The 17,616-nt window shown below is 38.2% G+C and overlaps 1 protein-coding gene across 5 annotated transcripts in view; it reads right to left on the bottom strand.

Moving 5' to 3' along the window:
- npas2 (neuronal PAS domain protein 2) overlaps positions 1-17,616 on the bottom strand; it is a 48,694-nt gene that overhangs the window by 22,988 nt on the left and 8,090 nt on the right. For 2 of the 5 annotated variants that reach the window (XM_044041777.1, XM_044041778.1), the window contains exon 1: positions 1,510-2,034. The exons of 2 other annotated variants lie outside the window; for them this stretch is intronic. The gene's annotated coding sequence lies outside the window, so the exon portion shown is untranslated. Of the gene's footprint in view, positions 1-1,509; positions 2,035-17,616 lie in introns of those variants that run through there. One more of the 5 variants, XM_044041779.1, reaches the window with a different exon arrangement.

Below are 17,616 nucleotides of genomic sequence, written 5' to 3'. Positions count from 1 at the left end.
TACAGTAGTTAGAGGACTTCATGTGTTTGCAGAACAACACAAATGTCACAGTTTCCATAACTTTATTAACAATTTTAATAACAGTGCTGCTAGCATTAGAAAATCAATACTGCTCAGTAGAGTAGGATGGAATTAAAAACTCCCTGAAAGGTCTGTCAACCTGATCGGGATACAGATATTTATGAATCAGCGTACACAGAGTTGCTGTTGCAACCCATGTCTTTCCACCAAAGGCAGAGGTTTTAATTCTCCAAAGATTGGTGTCTTCCTCCAAAAATCTTGTATCTACACAATGCTGTGGCTAAGCACTGTCATATGATGTGGCAGGAAACCTTATGTGCACCCTCTGCTGGACTTTAAGGGATACTACTTAAATAGGCCTGTATAAAATTGCAGCATTTAAATTTTGTAATTACATTTTGAATGTGAACTTTCCATCTTATGGTCAAAATGACAACACATTTTAAATAAAAAGTGACAACCCTACACGACATTAGCCACCGACAATATCTTGAAAATGTTTTTTTGCTGTTTTATGTCGTTTAACCTTTTCTGACGGGAAAGTGAAGTTTGTAAACTCTCTCTCTCACACACACACACACACACACACAGTCATACTGCTCACTGGTGGGGCAAGCACCACTAGTATATAATTTCCCACTTTCTCACACACCTGCATACACCTATACAGGAACATTCTACAGCGCAGCATCATCGAGATGGGCATTTTCTATACAGCAGTGAATATCATTCAGCAATCAACCCCCCACGCCACTAGGGTTCCAGTGATTTCAGGTGCAAGGGATGCTCAGGAAACAGCAAACACTTCTACTGGCAACAGCACCTAAGAAAGAAAAACACTGGGAGGGCGAAGAGTGCACTCAATGACCCTTCAACTCCACACTATGTACATAGTAAATAAGTAATTGTGCCACTTCAGGTTCAAAAAGAGGAAATCTAAAAATAAAGAGAAAGCCAAACAAAATGTCAGCTGCAAACGAGAACAATCTCAACAGGTCTTGAGAAGAAGAAGAAGGAGAAAAAGAGAGGCTTAGCCAGAGAAATGTTAACTAAGCTGCCAGGTTAGGTAACATCAGCCTGACCTAAGAAATGCTGCTGGGAAATCATTTAAGGGTTTTTTCTTCTTCAGTGACATTCAACCATTTTGATATGAGGCCAGAAAAAAGAAAACATCCTTGCAGTGTTTTTATTGCCATAAATGTAATCAGCAATGGTTACAGCGAGGGGGAGGAAATAGGTTATTTCACTGTTGTAATAACCAGGACACTTGATGACTGACTGAGAGCTGGGCACACACACGCACACACACACACACACACAGAGAGAGTAGAAAATCATTTACTCGGTATTGACAGTGGCTGCTCTTGTGTACGACTACAAACTACTTTGATAGAGAAAAAGAAGAACTTTGACGCGTTACAGCGACATTTTCTGACAACACTCACGCTACACTCAGAGCTTCAAATAAATGAAAGCGCAGTCACATACCTTGAAAACGGCTCCCGCGCAGAAAACACACACACTTCAGCGTTTAACTTTAATCCTTTCTGCCATGTTTCTATTTTTTATCTTTTTTAAAAAGGAGGAAAGTAGAACATAGTAGCTGAGAGCAGCTAGCAGCTCCAGCGTCTGACTGAGTGACAGGAGGCGACAGGAGGCGAAGCCTTCTATTGAATAACCAGGTCTAGAAGTGAATAAGGTGCTGTTGTGAATCTCCGCTGAGCAGTCGCTCTTCTTCAACAACATAACATAGTGGCTAACGTCGTATGTCGTGCTCTGTTCGCTTGTGTCCGTGTGTTTTTCCAGCCTCCGGACTCCAACATCCTCCTCCTCCACTGCTGCTGCTGCCACATACAGGCTTGTAAACAGCAGTGAGAGGCTGAGGAGAGAAAAGTAGGTCAGCTGGTAGCTCAATACTGGGCTAACGACGGCAACAGCGACGGTAGAAAAAGCAACAGCAGAGAAGAGAGAGACCCTGAGTGAGTGAATGAGTAAGTGGGTGAGTGAGTGGAGGGGGACACACACGCTAATCGTTAACACGTGCTTGATTCATACTCTGGTAATAACTGCGCACTACCTGTCATTACAACAATCACGCTGTGGTTGTGTAACGCACTTGTCTCACTGTGAGTGGTAGACACGAGGAAGCCAGGTCAGAAGAAAGAGGTGGATTAAAAACGGGTGTTTTTTTATTTATTTGCATTTTTTTATTTGTTTATATATATTTATTTATTTTTTCTATTTATTTATTTATTTATTTATTCATTTATTCATCTTTTTTTGGGAGGGGAGGGGTCAGACCTACTGGCCATACAGTAAACACTACTATTCAATAATACACTACATTATTACACTAACACTAATATTGGAACAATATTAGTTGTCTGAATCATTCACTGTGTTTCCCAAATTATTTTATACAGGGACCCACTTTTTAAAGAACATCACACAAATTGAGTGAGCAAAAATACCACAAAAAACCCTGTACATTGAAAAATGGGAGAAACCTCAGCAAGAGCCACAGAGAATTTTTACAGAGAATGTAAAGGTAACTATGGTGGCCCTGAAGGTCAAAACACAACAACATTTCAGAAGACCTGTTGTGTTTTGTAAAATGTTGTTGTGCTTTGTGAAATGTTGTGTTTTGTAAAATGTTGTGTTTGTGAAATGTTGTGTTTGTGAAATGTTGTTGTGTTTTGTGAAATGTTGTTGTGTTTGGTGAAATGTTGTCGTGTTTTGTGAAATGTAGCGTTTTGTGAAATGTCTAATTGTGAAATGTCATGTTTTGTGAAATGTTGTTGTGTTTTGTGAAATGTCTAATTGTGAAATGTCATGTTTTTGTGAAATGTTGTTGTGTTTTGTGAAATGTCTAATTGTGAAATATCATGCAAATTTGCTTTTGCAGACTGTAATGCCTGGACTTTGGATGCAGGGCGAGAGCGTCACCGCTATGCGGCGTGTCTGCCGCGTCTCCCCCACACCGCCAAAATGTTTATGTCTTTAGTTTCTAAATTATCTCTTGACAGAAAACATCACGTGATTTACTCAGATGGACAAAGAGAACCTACCCTTCACTTGATATACTGTAATTATTACAGCTGCTAAATGGCTTTATAAATATGATATGTTTTCCACGCATTCACATTTAACCTGTACACTTAAAAATGTCAGTTTTATGTAATGTTGCAGGTAGAATCTCAACATCATTGTCATCATTTCCTCTGTCTTTTTTTTTTCCTGGAAACCATGCATGTCATGCGTGACATGCAACACAGGTTAATATGGGTGCCGAAATTAAAACATGACGGAAGGCAGCAGCGACACACGTGTATGATGGGAATTGGGCTTAACAGCTAACATCTGTTGTTACAGAGTACAGCACCTAATTTTAAAAACTCTTTGGGTATAAGCGCTTCTTAGAATTATATTGTGTTCATAAAAGGGGCAATTTAGATGGGAAACACATAGAAACAAAGTCAGAGAAACTTCTAATAATAATTTTCAGAAGGCTGTACACTAAGTGGTGAAATGCTGCCCTCCATAGTTCAAAAACTGTTTTGGATAGCATACACTCGAACTAAACACCTGGACAGACAGTTTCTGAAATAACACCAACAACCAAACAAAAGACATGTTGGTATTTGTCACTACATACAACATGGAGGCAGAAAACATAAAGCACATTATAAAAAGAAATAGGGTTATAATTAAAAGTGACAATACACTCAGACTGATTCCTGTACCATCATCAGTTTTAAGAGATGCTCCACCCTACAGGATAAACTGGTTCGGTTTCCTCCACCCAACAACCAAATAACATGGTTAGGACCTAAACTCAAGGGATGTTACAAATGCAATAGCTGAATGAAAAGCAGATGAAGACCTTCACAGATTTTAAATCACTTTTTTCAATTTTTTAAAGCCTGAATATGTGACCTATAAACACACACCCCCAGGATATCCATATAAGGAGTACCGTGGATGCACCTGAAGCACAGATCCGTGCCGCGTGAGCACGAAGGGTTAACATGTCCATGCCACTACTTTATATTCAAGGCATTACGTTTTGAATAGATCAATCAGGTATTCTCACCACATATAAACAATGTGATATCAAGATGTCACTTTTGCATTTGTTATTTAATAAAATAAAATTTTAATTAATTAAGTTAAAGTCTTGAAAAAAAAAAAAACGCAAATGTATTTAAGTGACCAAGATGTATCTCCCTCAACTCATCTGTGAGTCCTGACCCAGTCACTGGGAAACAGGAGATGTTTGAGGTCCAGCTAATCTGGTCTGTGCTCCTTCACTGTTTCAAAACAACATGGCTTCATTTTTAGTAATTTAACAGAATTTTCTTTCTTTATCTAAATTCTGTTCTTCGTGCCTCTTCCCCTCTCCCTCCCTGTTTCTCTAAACAAGGCTGTTTTCATCAATATCCCGCACGACTTAAAACTTTAATGTTGTTTGTGACCTCCTGTCTCTTGTATTGAAAACTTAATAATGCAAATCTATGGCCAAAGACTCCCCGGAGAGGAGGTCACCTCTCAGTAACTTTAGTTTAAATCTACATTTATTATGACAAATTGTTTTAGTCACTTATGGTATTGCATTTACCTTGCTAAAAAAATAAATAAATAAATTCATACTAAAGACTACTGGCATTCAGCTCAGTACAGTGGCATATTTATTTATTTATTTTCATAAGTAAATGCTTCACACACTGCACATGCATCGAGCATGACCTCGGCCTGGTGGAGGTCAGGGTAAATTTTGTCCTCCCTTGTCAACAAGACAGAGCTGCCAATGATGACTCTTCACTCCACTAGCAAGAAAGCTGAGGGCTTTTGTTTTTTCCCTCAAGTACTTCCCCATGCACTTCCTATGCCTTGTTTTTTTTTACAACTTCCTGGTTACAGCTTAAGTCCCAAATGTGGGTCAGCAGTGTGCATGACTAATTTCAAGAGCTCATATCGGACGTGCCTGCAGTGTTGTTGTGTAAGTAACTGAACATACTGTAAGTTAGGTTTCCATTAATCTTGAGTAACAATTCACAATTGAGTTTCCTGATTTCTAAGAGTCATTCTTTATTTCCTGAATCTATTTCCACTCATTTGTAAATGTATTTTTATCAATATGCCACCTTTTCTTACCCCCCAACCATAAAAGCCTCCATTTATTTCCATTTATTTTAGTTTCCATTTATTTATTTATTTTTAAATGTATGTTCAACAAGTGTGATATACTATAAGTATCACTGACTGTGCTGTGTGTGCCTCCTGTGCAGAGAACCAGGCAAAATGGATGCTTGCTCTTAGTGAAAACACATTAAAAGGGGGACACAAGGAAAAAAAAGAGATTTTAGCTACAACGAAGGCTCAACAAATACAATCTTTGCCTGCTTCAGTCATTATCTTAACAATATCTTTGCTATTTTATCTCACCATTACAGCCCATTTTAAACAGGAAACTGAAACTGAACTGCTCACTCTTCGGCACCAAAGTCTGCAGAGAAAGTCAATGGAGAAAACTTTACATCATGGCCCACAGGAGTTGTTACTGCTACAATAAAAGTTCAAAGTCAACCTGTAGATATGAAATTGAGCCAAATTAACCCTGGTTTCTCATGTCAGTCCTCCATGTCACTACTCATGTATTTTCATAACGAGACATAGGCTATTGGGGGATGTCTGGGGTTGTATCGGGGGTCCTGCTGGTTACGGTCACCCGTTAAGTCTCTTTGAAGGCGTGTTGTGTGAACTTGGCTCAAAGTAACACAATGTAGGACTTGCTCCTACAGTTGCCCCTACACTTGGTAAATGGTATTGTCCGTTACAACAGTCTTGAAATATATATTGCAAGCATTGTTGACAAGCCAACGATACCGGTAAACTCTGAAGCAGGAATATACAAACAACCGTGTCTGTCATGTCATGGGGCTGTAACATATGCCACAAAGAATAGTTTTGTAGTTCTTTTTTGCTGAGTTCCATAGTGCAAATACAGGCGATGCAGACCTCCTCAGACTCTGATGAGGGTGCCGTTCACCCTGTTCTACGTTGATGTACTATATAATGATCTCGGAGACATTGTTTCAAGGTTGAGTTTCAGGGTCTTGCCTATTTTTCACGGTTCACAGCAAAAATAGAAATATAAATTTCATCAGTTGATCTGGCCCTTTACGGAATAAAAGGATGGAGTGAGATATAATCTGCCAAATATTACCTTTATGAATGACATGATTTTGAGGCAGGAAAAAATACAGTCAAGATCTGTTATGATATTCTATATCATAACAACATATCATGTCCTGTCCATCCATGTCATAAGAAAGTGCTTATTCCTAAAGAGACATATGGATCTTGGATCTTTTGTTAACCTGCAGGCATTGCATTAATTTTAGTGATAGCTGTAAACACTAATCAATACCCATTTGCATATTTTTATAACTGTAAAATTAATAAAAAAGTAATATAAGTGTAGAGTAATGCAGTGTAAAATGAGTAGAACTTGAAATATATAAGCCTACAGTACAGCAGTGTAACATGAAAATATGCGTAATATCGGTATAAAGCAACGTTAAAAAAATAGTGAGTAATGAATTGCATGCATAATGTATAATATAGTATACAGTAGCAATTAATAAAGTAACAATAAAACAACAACAAAATGGAGCTCAGTGACAATGTTACAGTTGTTAATATTTTGTATCTTTTACTTTGGTTCTTTGTTCAAACTCAAACAGAGAGTTAACAATTTTAAGTAGCTAAGAAATATTAAGTATTCAAATTCAGTCTGGACACTAAAACTACAGTGAGAAGTGTCAGATTTACTGTAATTACGCTGGTAGACTGTCAATATCACTATCAACAGACCTTCTCTCAGTCTACTTCTGCTGTAAACCATGCATATAATGCATGAATATTAGGCAAGACACTGCAACTAAAAATTAGACACACCTGATTGTGAAAACTCTAATCTGTTAACATGAGCGCCACAATTAAAAACATGACCGAACGCAGCAGCAACACACACGCAAGGCATCCGGTGTGAACCAGACTTTATGCTGAGCAGAAGCCAATAAAAACCCACATCCATTGCAGATTATTTTGACTCAGGAGTGAATGCCAATTAAATACATAATCTTTTTTTATATATTATGAATAAAGGAATAGTCCGGTAAAGCCAGACTATTCATTATAACACAGTAGTTTATGAACAAAATAATAGTAAAATCTTCGTTCTGTACCTTTTTATTGACTGAAAATGTCAAGCATGTTACAGTTCAGCCACACTAAACACATTGAGTAACTATGGCAACTAAAAGGTGTTGCTGAAATGTAGCAGGCCAGGTTGCAGCATACACAGTACAGTATAGATAATCAGGCTGCAGTTTGCTCTCACATTGCAGTCAACCATCAGAGTGAGCACTGGGTAACCACAGACTAGGGGAAAAAATCCATTAAGACATCAGGAATGATGAGGTGTAGTTACTGTACCCTCCCAAATGAGGAAATTACTGGTATGACAAAACCCAACAGCATCAATTATATGGAAACTGTTTGGATATTGTGAAAATGACTCAACTCAGACACGATACAAAATACATGCTTTTGGCCAGAGTAAATTAGGACTGGAAACAAAACAATTCCATTCAGTCACCTGGAAATGTATGAACAAGTATGGAATTACACCTAACACTTTTTCCACCATGGCTCCACCAAAGGAATAATTATTCTTGTCCATGTTTGTGGTTTCTAAAAAAACAAAAAAAAAGTTCACAGTTCACACAGTGGTCTCTCTTATACCACTACAAATGTGTTCATATTTGGTGCCCAGCAGAAACATTCAGATTCTCTTTAAAGTCAAGTCAACTAAATTATATTTATATAGCCAAGCATCACAAACACAACTTGCCTCGAAGGGCTTTACAGTCTGTACAGCAAGTGACACCCACTGTCCTTAGACCCTCACATTGAGTGAGGAAAAAATGGGAGAAACCTCAGGAAGAGCCACAGAGGAAGGATCCTTCTCCCAGGATGGACAGACATGCAGTAGGTGTCACATGTACAGAAGTTCTGCAGATTACATACAAAACATCACATTTACAACGAGAGGAAAGAGAAGAAGCTAGAGACGTTCCAAAAATGAATAACATTAATGAAAATTATCATCATCACTATTATCTTCATCTTCTCGTCCAGGGTGTGACATGCCACTTAACACCATCCGGGGTTCCACTTCTTCATGTGACCCTCAGAAAAGTTGTAATATAACCCATATTTGGATGTTCTCTCCATTGGTTAAGACCCAAATCCTCTGCTTTTCTCTCACAGTCTGGATGTTTAGGCAAGGAAGATTGGTAACTCTAAGACCTAATCCACATGTAAAAATGCAAAAATCTTAAAGTGTAAAGTGACCTTGAGTGACAGAAAGGCGTTTTTGAATAAAATGTATCACTATTATTATTATCATTATTATTATTATTATTATTTGTTACAGAATGGTGTCATAGACTGAGCATCACAGTCTTAAAAAGACACAGATGATGCGTAATTGGTACAAGAGTTCAAGACTACAAAGAAAGATATGAGGGCTCCATAAAGAGATAAGAGGAAACTGAAAATTCTGACCTTCAACACAAGGATCAAGCAACATGATGTCAATGAACCACACAACACATTTATATTTACCAGCCTGTCTAGTCTATGACCACTTTACAACAAAGAATACTAAAGATACTAAAATTCAGAACAAAGTACATGATTTTAGTCATTCATTAACAGTTGTTCCTGCTAAGTAATTGTAACTGTATCATGAATTAATAACACACGGAAACGAGATATGTAACTTTTGGCCAGACATATTTTTTCTTATTTTTTGTTATATGTTATTTTATTGTTAGTAAAAAGCTGCAAGTAACAATTATTTTCATGATCAATTTATCTGTCGGATTATTTATCTGTGTTTGATCTGTGTTTCCCAAAACTCCAAATCTCCAAATTTTCCAGCTTTTAAGTGGCTGAAAAATCAGAGAATGTTTTATTTCGATTATAACATGAGTTGACAATTAATTTAGTAATCGATTAATTATCAATTCATCGTTGCAGCCCTAATTGTCATTGTTATTTTTGTGACACAAGTGGTGGATTTTTCCCACCAATGTGAGGCGAACAATCATCTAGAGTAAAGACCTTACTTTTGGCATTTAACTAGTAAGTGGCTGTCTGCCATTATTTGGTTGTTTGAGTTTGTGTATGACTTCCGGTCAGTAGTTGTGTAGCACAGCAGGCAGAACAACAACTTTGACAGATAATGTTGCTTCAAGAAAAACAGCTATCATAAGGCTTTAATGGAACAGGAATATTTTGATCAGTGGCCAAATTGAAAATGTTGATGCAAAGCACGGTATAATGTTTTCTCCTCCGCTGTGACTGAAAGCCCTATATTTGAAGAAGCCACTGAAAGGTCTGTTCACTTTCACTTTGTTTAAAATGAACCTACAGAAGATCATCCAGTACCAGAGAAGTGGCTACGCTATGAAACTTCTAAGGTGATATCAGCAGCTGCAGGTAAAACCACAGCTAATTATGATTAGGTGTTGTTAGTGTCTGAGTTGGTGTCACAAGTAACAGTCAGTATATTTGTGTTGAATTGAAAATTGTGTCATATTGCCAATTTTGATTAGTTTATTAATTTATTGTTAATTATTAATAATACAAATAGCCAGAAATATGATGTTGAAGTAAAATCTACCAGAGAAAAGTAAAAGTAAAGTTTAGAGTGATTTTGGAGACATTACACTGTGATGATATTGACTCATACTCTGAATAAAAATTGCCAACATTTATGAAAAAAACAACTAGGTTACACTAATCTAATTATGTAACTGTGGATTTTAGGATGTGCTCCAATGGTGCTGGTTAGCCCATCACCGCAGGTTATTGCCTTTTTATATACACAAACAAGTGTTTTGTGAAAGCTTATGAACAACCATTATCACAACACAACAAAGCCTGATTTAAAATGAGCTTCAAATGAGGGAGCTCGTCTTTCCTCTCCCCATCTGTTCTGACACTGCTCTCATCTCTTCAGATCTTTTTAGTTGACCTTCCCTCATGATATGTTCTATCACAACTGTCTCTTTATTGATTAGCCTTAAGCTTAAATGGCTACTTTTGACATGACCTTGGCGCGGTGTAATTGATCAGCTGCTCCCACAACCTTCTAGTTGTGTCTGATCTACCGTCACCCCAAATGGATAGCACAAATGTTTTATTATAGTTAAAAGGGTCTAGAATGACTGTATTATACTGATATTGGTTTCGGCACATACTAGGGATTGCACAGACTAGTCAACTAGTCAACCGGTCAACCTCACAGCTCCACAATGACGTTTTGAGCTTGACATCAGTAGAGCCACCTCAATATGCTGCTGGAAGGGAAGGAGTGCCGCTTGCAGCAACCAGTGAGTATGCTGAGTGAAATACTCCATCATCTTAATTGATATGAATTGTCTTCTATTGCTGAATGCACAGCTGTGGTAAATTTAGTTAGACATTTTATCCTAGGTGAGAGTGTTCAAAACGAGGACTTGGACGATGCTGATGAGGGAGAGCTCGTAAAGGGGCAAAAAAGCCAGACTTGAGCAGGATTTTCGGCCCACACTATCAAAGTGGAGAGAGAGTGGGGCTTTACTCCACTGCACATGAAGAGCTCTGTGATTATTTTCAAACACTGCAAATTCCCACCGTGCAGGACCCACTGCAGTGGTGGGCCCAGAAATGCCAGTCAATCACATGGTCAATACACAGAGACAAACAACCATTCACTAACACCCGTGTCCTCGTGTCCAATTAAGCATGTTTTTGGACTGTGGGAGTACCTTGAGAAAACCCACATGGGAAGAACATGCAAACCCATTTATTCATTTATTTCATAGATTACATTGGATATAATTAGATTTTTGGGGGTATCTCACACTGTTTTTAAATAAAAACGTGCATGTATCCTTTGATATCACTCTGAACTTAACTGTTGCTGTTCCAAAACCAACAAGTAAAAGATAACTACAATTCATGAAGATCTCGCACATTTGACGGCATTATTCACCGTCCGCCTACACAGAGATTAGTTGTGCTCTGATATGTAGGTCATGCTATTGGATAATGAGGTGACGTTTAGTGTTCGTAAGGAGACCTCACTTCACAGGAGACACTCAGTTCTGGGGTCTTTACATCTCGTACCTATTGTCCAGACTGCTCGCATATACATTGGTGGAAAACTGGATTACTTGCATAATCAGCCAGACAAGAACAATTGCCATATTGCCTCTAGCTATACTGTACATCTGTGATATCACTGTGGCCCTCTGCCGAAGCACTGACTGTCATTAATTAGACTGTCCTGCTGTTCGCTCTGTGTTCCCATGGTAACAATATGTGTATATTTCCCCCCCAACCGAGGCAGCTATATGTTCATTCAGGGAAGGACTTCCATTTTTTTCAGATCAATGTTATATTCCAAACATTTAAAACCTAATAAATAATGAATATCAGTCATGTGGTAGTCAGCCCTTCTGTCTGTACACATTTGTCATTATAACAACTGAAACTCAGTCTCTCTATCACTGGATCGGGACCCACAGATGGGTCATGAGAGATTTCTTTTGGGTCCCCAAACAAATTTGCTGAATTTCCCTAACCTTTTAGTTCAGATTCATGTGTCAATGATTTTAATAATGTGGATACATTGAACGCATAACTAATTTACCAAATATTTACTGGTAATGATTTGTTTACCAATTCAAAATGATATTAGGTGTTACAGATATGGCTGTAAATGGCTTCTCTAAGGAGAGTGACAATACAATGTTAAGATAGGGAGAGAATAGCAATGTATTGTCCAGCCCTATTGAAATAAATAACTCCCCGCACATTATTGTAGATATGAAAAAAATATGCTGGTAGATGTGAAACGCTTACACTTATTTTACATAACTGGTCATTAGTAATTGCTTCCTCACTGACAGTCCAAGGACAGTCCTTCAAAGCCTTCAGCTTTGTCTTCCCTCAGACACATGAGAACAGCAGCAGTGAATGATGTTCCACCTGTATTATCTGAACCATGTCACAGGAAATGGTTGCTCTTTTTTTTCCCTTTTTTTTACGTAACACCTCATTCATTCACACTGTTGGCAGGTTGAAGTTACGCAATATTTAAGTCAAGGACAATATGTACCATGTAATTCAATATAGATGGAGCATCACTTCTTATAACTTTAGACCTTATCCAACAGCAGAGCAGGGGACTGGGAACAAATCGATTGTCAGCCAATGTTTTCCTTATGTCCTTTTTTTCCTAAAGGGAAAAGGTCGAGGTCAGTATAGAAACAAAAAAAATGTTCCCCTGCTGAGCTGTACTGTCCATCTCAACCAAACAGCAGCTGGTGGCCATGGCCAAAATATGACTGTAATGTTTGATGGTAGAGAATCTTAAGTTTCTTGGAGTTACCATCTCTTCACAGCTGGCATGGTCTGCTAACACAGTGAAAAACAGATTTAATAAAAGGCTCACTTGATAAAATCTGCTCCTGCTTAAGTCTAGAATATTGTAGGAAGCAACTGCTGCTTTATCTCGCTGATGAACCAAAGTTCATCAAGAAAACTAGGGGTTTTGTCTTCGGCAAACAAGAGAGCTGCTGATCTACTGCTCCCTCCTCTAGTAAATGTGTGCAATTTAGGTTAATCAAAAAAAAAAAGGCGCAAAATAACACATCTGAACTCACTAATTGAGAACTCATGTGCGCCATGATGTAAAATTGCTAATTTTCTCAATGGACTTTGGTGCAGGGAGTTTCCAAAAGCCTGTCTGATACCTTATTCCCATTGGTGGAAAAAACTGTTTAATCCCAGGTTTAAACGGGATTATCACCAGCATTCACTCCCAGGTCAAATGACTCTGCAACGCACTTGGGTTGTCTTCAGCTTCTGCTCTTATTGACCCGGGTGAACATGTTAGTTATTAATGTTTGCAGCCGTTTGCATTAATGATTGAAGTGAAGAACTGCCACAGGGGAGTCACTTATTATAATGTGAAACAATCTCCTTATAATTACAAAAAAACATAACTCTTCTAAAAAAACTACCCCTCTTGTATTCTAATACTCATATTCTCCCCTGTGGCAGGTCTCCGCTTCCATACAATGGTAATGGAACTTTTTTTTTTATCCCCTAAAGTCAGTGTGAAAGAAGCTTAATACAATTAGGTGAGCCTTCCATTAATCTGTGTTTCCTTGTGTCCCTGCTGGAAGCCACGTTGTTAGCGAGAGCGTCTGTGTGTCAAAGTGGTTCCTGAACCACACTGAAGGCTGTGCCAGGGACATGCACAGCTCAGTCAGCACTGAAAATGTACCTCACACATCCAAACCTGAACTATCACTCGCAAAGAATCACAGGCAAGTAAACACAGACAAATTAAAAACAAAACTATACAAGTATGTATTATATAAAATAGACACAAACAAACATTAATTAATTCAATCATTCATTACATAACCAAAAGTTGTATTGTGTTGCAGACCTTTCAGAGCCACATTAATAACGTGTACAGTGAGCTTATTCCTGTGGAGTGTTGAGTGTAACTGTACAGCTCCTTTCACTTATTCAGTGTTTACTTCCTGTGCTTAGTTGACAAAACTGGTCAATGATTTTGATGATGCCTCACCCAAAAGTGGCTTGTAATTACACGCTCGCCTCGTGGTGGGTGGCTGCATCATTTCCATGACAAAGCAGACCCACAGAGCAAACTTCCTTTCACCAGGTAGACCTACTCTCAAATCTCTCATAATTACCCCTTTTCAATTATTCTACACCAAATTACCAAATGATCACCAAATTATTTCAAGCCTGTCATTGTCTGATGCTGCTGCTGATGAAAAGGTGTAATTACCTAAGGCAGTGTGTGGGCAAAATATGTGGGTCACAGTTCTAGGGCAAGGGTGGAAAGGGCAGCTCAGCTCTTTCTTTGTGATTCTATTGTAGGAAATGTCTTTGATTCACTTCCTACCTGTGGAAGTGCATCGATTGTTTGAGCTAATAACCAGCATAATATCAGCATTATGATTTGATGTAAAACCAAAAGCTGCCTCTCTCGCTCTCTCTCTCTCTCTCTGTCGCTCTCTCATGCTCAGACTCTAAAATGAAGTAGCCTTTTGCACGCAGTCATTGGAAAAAAAATATCTTCATTCCTAACTATTGCAATGTTTTTCCCTTATTATGAAACTCTGCCATCTGTACTAAAGCCTCATCCTGCAAGCACACACATCTCTCTTTTTAGATTCAGGGTTTTTCTGAACGAAAACACAGACAACAGACAAGTAGCTGAACAATGAATTGCACTATAGGACCATATGTCCAATTTTATGGCAATGTAATTTATTTCCTTGTATGTGTTTATTAGACATTGTTTAAACTGATATTACATTATAATCACCAATAAAGGATGCAGGCAAATTCAAACGTTTTGGGGCAAATCAACATTAAACAAATTGTATTGACCCATTTCACCATCTGTAATACAGATCTGAGATTAGACTAAATAATGGATCGGTATTTTATTACCTGCAAAACCAGTCGTAAGAAACAGACAAAGACCATAAAATCATCATCCTCAGTGTTTTATACATACTCATTCATTGTTTGTTCAGTGTTAGATGATAAGATATATTCAGCATGGTCTGTGACTCTGGTCTCGTGAATAAAGATGGTATATTCTTTTCACCTTTTGAAAGAAAAAGTACTGAACATATAATCGACACAGGAGTCACATGAAAATCAAAAAAAGCATTCAGAGAATGCAGACCTCTGCACAGACCTCCTAAATCTGTCAGCATTATTACTAGATTACATACAAAACCTTTTTCTTTTTCTAATCCACAAATCTAAATCTCTCAAAGAGTATATCATCTAGAAGAGAAAGAGTGAAATGACAGTGCTGTTTCGGGACATTTTAATCCCAAACTCTGAACATAACCTGGTCAGGACAAGGTTATGTTCAGAGCCTGAGTTACCATGGTGACGTGGGTTAAAAGAGGGTCTATTCCATGACAGTGTCGCTAACTGACACTGTCTTTGCTCAGTCTGACTGGTTAAAGGCATTCTAATCTCAATGTGACTTCCTGGTAAATAAAGGTTAAATAAAATAACAACAAAGCATGTGACTATAGAGCCACACTGTCCTACTGAAACAGAACAGAGAAGGAGAGAGGGTCAAAAGCTGCAGCTTTCAAATGTAAGAATTCATGGAGACACAGCTGATCACTGTGTTGTTTTCCTCTAATATCTAACTCTCAGATTATTCCATGGCATTAGCAGAGACAAACAGAGGCAGATAACGGATGTTTTTTGATGTTCGTTCAAGAGAGTATTAAAAAACATTTAAGAATTGAGGTTATTTTCCCCATCCTTACTTATGTTTAATACACAAAATACAAATGTCAAGGACAGTAGTGACATGTTAACTGACAACACTGACAACTAGACTATTAAACATATGTTTTACATTTCAGTAGAACGCCAATAGTATCTTTTTTCTCCTTACATTCTGATCCACTGGATCATCTGTATAGAACTTAACCTGCTTAGAGCTATTACCTTACAAAAGGCTTTCTTTTCTATTCTATTCCACACTGCCTGACCAAAAAATAAAGTTGCCACCTTTTTACAGTAGCCGTTTATTGTTGGTAGTCTTGACAGTTGGTCAGGTCTAGGTTCAGCTGCATTTTGTGCCCAAAGAATGAGGTCAGCTGACTACCTGAATATACTGAATGACCACATTATTCCATCAATGGATTTTTTTCTTCCCTGATGGCACGGGCATATTCCAAGATGACAATGCCAGGATTCATCAGGCTCAAATTGTGAAAGAGTGGTTCATCATTTTCACACATGGATTGGCCACCACAGAGTCCAGACTTTAACCCCATTGAGAATCTTTGGGATGTTCTGGAGAAGGCTTTGCGCAGTGGTCTGACTCTCCCATCATCAAAACAAGATCTTGGTGAAAAATGATTGCAACACTGGACGGAAATAAATCTTGTGACATTGCAGAAGCTTATGAAAACAACGCCACAGCGAATGTGTGCCGTAATCAAAGCTAAAGGCTATTAGAGTGAGTGACCCTTTTTTTTGGCCAGGCAGTGTAGATTTTGGATACTTGGGTGATCACCGACCATCACAAAAATTCAGATTGATCAGTCAAAAACAGGAAGTGGACAGGAAGTTGCCATAAGGAGGACAAACTTACAGATAAACCCCCACATATGAAAACAAAACCTCCTTGGTGAAAGAAACTACGCAAAAAGCTATATTTATTGGGAATGTGGAAAAAAATTCACATTGATATTGAGTGTTGACATTGATAAAAACACTGTGAAATATAGCTAAACCGGCTGCTTAAAAAGACCACAGTCTGTGTGAATGGAGTAGAACATGCATTCATTATGCAACATAACAACTGGCACTGAGGAAAAGAGCAGACTGATGTAGTGAATGCAAAAACCGTGATTCACTGTGACAATGCTTTTTTCACCCATGTGTGTCCTTGAGCAAACCTTTAAATCACTTCCAACTCTGTGAAACCTGCTGTCCACTGACCCCACTCACTGTGGACCTCCACTTTTGAGCACTTTTAAATGATTTCTTCATTTCAGTAAAAAGGCATTCTACATTATAAATAAACATGAAATCACAAGAATCCAGAGGAACACAAATCCATGACCGGATGATTGCACTAGCGGACTTTATGAAAAATGAGCTTTACCTTGAGCCAAAACCTTCCTTTTTGTTTGCCACCAAGAATTTTCTTTTTTTGATTATTGAAAATGAACTGACATAAATAAATAAATCCTATTTCTTGTCTGGATAATCAGAATTGGTGGAATTACATGGACCAAGATTGAAAAAAATAAATAAACTCAAGGTGTTAGTTGGTGTGTGTGTGTGTGTGTGCGGGTATTACTAATGTTGTGGGGACCTATAACTGTTTACACAGTCACATTATGGGGACTAAGGGGGCAGCCCGTGGCCAAGTGGAAAGGGAACTTGACTTGTAACCAGAAGGTTACCCCTTCTGGTTACAGAAGGTTACCCCCAATCATTTACAACGTATTTACATTTACGTTGTAAAATTAGATTGAGTTTAGGGTTAGGGTTAGGATTAGGCCAGTAGTAATTGTGGTTAAGGTTAGAGTAAGTCTCCAGGAAATGAATGTAAGTCAATGCAATGTCCCCTCAAAATGTCCCCTCAAATCATGAATGTCCAACAGGGTGTGTGTATTTCAGAGTCAGTATAATGAGCAGGTTTTGCCTGTTGACATCACAGACTTGCATATGACTTACAAAATGACATCAAAAGGATTAAGGGGTGTGTGTTAGGAGTGTTTTCTTTATTTCAGCATCAGAGCTGACATCTATGTTGTGTATTTTACTCCACAAAATCAAACAGGGTTGTAAAGCACATGCAGCCAACACCCCTTGAGCAGAAGATGTGAATCATATCTAGGTCACACACAGAGGCTGGGCCCACTCATTCTG

The sequence above is a fragment of the Solea senegalensis genome, linkage group LG13 (genome assembly GCF_019176455.1).
Source record: "Solea senegalensis isolate Sse05_10M linkage group LG13, IFAPA_SoseM_1, whole genome shotgun sequence".
NCBI lineage: Eukaryota > Metazoa > Chordata > Actinopteri > Pleuronectiformes > Soleidae > Solea > Solea senegalensis.
This window is presented reverse-complemented; position numbering and strand designations above follow the sequence as displayed.